Below are 4237 nucleotides of genomic sequence, written 5' to 3'. Positions count from 1 at the left end.
CTTATCACCCACGTGGTGATGACCTTGCGAAGAATTACAAATTTACTGTTCAAATGTCACCTTGTATCCGGCTGTGAAGGACCATGTTAAGGAAGCGATGGAATACAAACTTGAACGCTTGAACACAACTTTAATCCGCTCGATTTACAATACACACCGATTTACAACAGGTTGATGTACTGCCCGGGAACGCGACTTACAACAAATCTACGAGCGACTAGCGAGGAAGTCACGTGACGTGTTATCTACATAATTTATTCTACTCTCACAGGTCCAGTCTCGCGGGGCTTTTAATGACCCGAGTACGAGTACGACGATGGGCCGTAACAAGCTTAACCAAGATCATTTAAAAATTTTAAAATACAATAATCAAACCTTTGTCTGAATAAAGTATACATTAAAATAGTTTTTGGAATCTTTTTCCTCAATTAATCGACATAATTCATCCTCAGAAACAGAAGCAAAGCGTTCAGCCATTCTGTTTCTGAGGAGAACACTCCAAGGGGTTTGGTAACCAGGCAGACGTTGAAGGAGATATTGCATTTATCATGTCAAGTTCACAAGCTATTGTGAATTGATTGAATGCTCTTGACCAATCAGATTTTTCATAGTGAGTCTGATGTATAATAATACTATTTATAGGAGCGTAAATACCGTCCATTATTAATCTACCGTCGACTTGGTTATATAGTGGTTCGTCATATTGAAGTTGCACTTCACTGGTGTAGCTTCTTTGACTGTCATCAACGCAAGGAAGAAGAATGTTTATTTGTTTCACCACACATCTCCGACCATATCACACAAATGATTTTACTCTGAAATGATGATAAAAAGTTATGTTTGGTGACAGGGACTGAGCCTGAACTAGAAACCAGTAAACAATATCCCTGTGAAAAACTTTGAACAATTGATTTTCTAACTGTGTTGATTTTTTATGTTTACACCACTTATCACTTGCATGTAAAACTACCGGGGATTCGCGTGATTACCGTCTTTTCTGAAAGCTTGTGAGAGAACCCATCAGAAATAAAGCCCAATAATTGATCTTCAAAATCATACAAATAAAAAAGTATACAAATAAAACGCAACGAGCACTTGAACATATCGCCCTTGAGATAATTTAGTGTTCGACGAACATGCAGCGTCCGACGGTACTTTCAAACACGGAAAAAAAAACATGTACTTAGCACTACCTTACCTTTACGCAAATTCCTTCCCAGTCTTAAGGTGACATTGTAGCAAATCATCTGTGACATTGCTTGGATAAGATCTTCCTGAGGAACGGGAAAAAGGCAAAATCATTTGCCGAACTAAAGTCCTACTTAGTTTTTGTGCGTCCGCCATGAGCATTTTGAGCAATGAATTTGATTGGACGCAAATAATAGCCACGTGACAGCTGCGCAACATTTTTCTTCCAGCAAACATACATCAACGACTTCTTTATTGTCAAAATAAAATAAATATTGCTAAATACGTTTTCCAGTACGCATGTAGTCATCAAATAGGACAAGGAAAAAAGTAAAAGAATAAAACAACAGAGAAAGGATACAAGTTGATACATGTACTGTTCGCAACTGGTCACCCATCCGGTTTCCAACCCTGTTCCTTCAGGGCTTTTTAACTTGAGTAGCACACTTAGTTTCGCCTCTCACGTAGAAGCAGAGTTTTCTTAAATAACTTGTGCTCAACACCGAATTTTTGCGAGGGATTGCGAGATACGTATTTCTAGTTTTATCTCGAAGCGCATGCGTGTATGCTGTTGTTATTGGAGCGCCCACAAACCATAAGCCTGATAAACGGGAAAAGTAGTCTAATATAAAGCAGATTTTTCGTCAGGTTCATTAAGTGTACAAATTCGGTGGAGTCTAGGGGGGTGATAGTTGGCCACTATCTGATCCCTGTTTGACGACTCGTGCGATGGTGCATCACTGGGGTACGGGGAAAATCTACCAGTAGATGAGTACTCATGGGTGATTCCGCTCCGGGCCCTACTGGTTGACAGGGGGGTGCTCAGAGATCTCCTCGGAGAACTCAACCACGGTCCCAGTGGTAAAATAGGGAAAGACAACCGCCTTGTCAGCGGTAAAGTCCTCACTGCGGTGAGGCAAGAAGTCCTAGCTGTTGCTAGGCAAAGAACAGCCACCGAGCACCCCCCGACAAGGGTTTTGCTCTTTTTATTACGGCAGTGGCTATTCCTGTGGGACCCGTACACTAACTTATATTTGCTGTTCATACGGGATTAAATCTTTTCTTGAAATTTCTATGAAATTTATGCTCAACAAATGTTATGAAAGTGTACGTCTTTTCAATTAATGCCATTTTTTAAGGAAAAATTCAGTGATAGTTTAAAACGAAAAATAGTTCAGCGTGACAAGATCGAGCGGGAATCGAACCCGGGATATAGTGTCTGCAGATGACCACCTAAACCACTAAACCACGGAACATTCGTTGCTGAAAAGCGCTTTGATTTCGAGTTATATAGCAACAACCCTAACCCTAAAAAGAAGCTTATCGTTTCGACTCAGTGGTTAATCAATATAGTCAGAATCCAGTATGAATAGCAAATACACGTCGGTGTACGGGTCCTGTACGAATAGTCAATTACCAATAAATGGTGGAGGTCGATAAGGTACTAAAACTAGTTAATAAAGAAGTTATTTCTCGAAGTTGTTTGTTTTCTTACATAATACTCTCTTAGATGAGTCCAAGTTTTTAGTCTGAGATAATTTTCAACATATAGTTCCATACCAGAGAGGACCTTAAAAACAAAAACTTTTAGGACGCCACCATCGAAATGTTGTGCGGAGAATAACTTTACAATCACCTGCAGCACCTTTTACCTTTTCGAAAGACGATATTATTATTATTAAGGATATTCACCTCAGTATTTATTTGGGTGAATATTATTTTTATTAAAAACAGCAAAGTAACTAAATAAGTTCAAATGAATTGATATTTTGTTTACAGCTGCACCATCTGTTATTTTACCATAACTGAGCGAATTCTCGCGAAGAAAAGAAAGAGGTTTAAGTACAGACCATGGAAAATTGTTGTCGATTTATTAATTATAAAATAACTAAGAAAGTACGCGCGCTCTGATTGGCTGAGAGGTGTGTTTGCATGACAGTGTGTTAACGTGGTTTTGACGCGGTGAGGGTAAAAGGTGCAATGAGTTTGCCGAGTGGCATGTGGCATGACTTGCGGGATGACATAATTATGCGGAATTTAATTTATGGAAAATGGCGCAAAGAAATAAATTTAACAGGAAAGCATGCGTGCGTCTCTGCCGCGCCTTTTTTGGCGCCAATTTGAAGGAGCAATCGCTTCGCCGGTCCATTTATTACTGCTTTTAAAGCAAGGCTCTAATTGAAACACAGCTCATGCACCAAATAGGGTCACTCTTTATCGTAACGCTAGAGGAAAAAAAACGCTCGCTGAACATGAAGTCGGGCTAGCTACAATTCTAGGGATTTTTAATACGGTGAACGAATCAGATCATATTCCAGACTACATGAATGCCTCCAGTCTAATATAATCCGCAATCCACAAATCGAGTGAAGCGGCGAACTGCTGTCTGTCTCCTTTCGGCCTTTCGGCGTCTCTTCGCACCGTTGTTTGTGTGAGTGTGTGCGTTTGATCGAGAACTAGCCAATCATTTATATGTATTTTTTTAACAGTTGAAGTGATGCCGAACCGGCTTTACTAACTTAATTAATAAAGTTAAAGGAGAAAAAATGCTAAAAGTAAGGAGGTAAAGAAAAAGAAAAGACAGAAAGAAAGAGAAAAAGCACACAAACTCGATTGCCAGGATTTAAGGTCGTGCTTCTTCGTCAGCTGCTAGCTTCGCGTGCCTGAAACTTCACCACGCAGCCAAGGGAAAAAATACAAGATATGTTCGATCCCTAAGTATTATGTCAGGATCAATCACGCCAGCCACCGTCTTAAAAGAAACACCTCTCGCGCGGTTTCAAATGAAAATAAGGGTAAAAAAAGTGACTTTAATTGATCGTGCAAACATCTTTTGCAGAAAAACATTTTAAAGCAGAAGAGACTGATACACTTCGAGACTGGTAAGAATTTCTCTTTTAATCAGTGCCATATAAAACAAAGTGTTTTTCTCTTTTTCTAGGAAAAATATTTTATAAAAGCAAAAGAAAATTTTTTTCCTGTGTTTGCACAGCCTGATATAAACACTCTACGGGTTGGGGGAATTCGAGGCAGTTATGCAAACCCTAGA

The sequence above is a fragment of the Porites lutea genome, chromosome 1 (genome assembly GCF_958299795.1).
Source record: "Porites lutea chromosome 1, jaPorLute2.1, whole genome shotgun sequence".
Taxonomy (NCBI): domain Eukaryota; kingdom Metazoa; phylum Cnidaria; class Anthozoa; order Scleractinia; family Poritidae; genus Porites; species Porites lutea.
Note: the sequence above shows the minus strand (reverse complement) of the source record.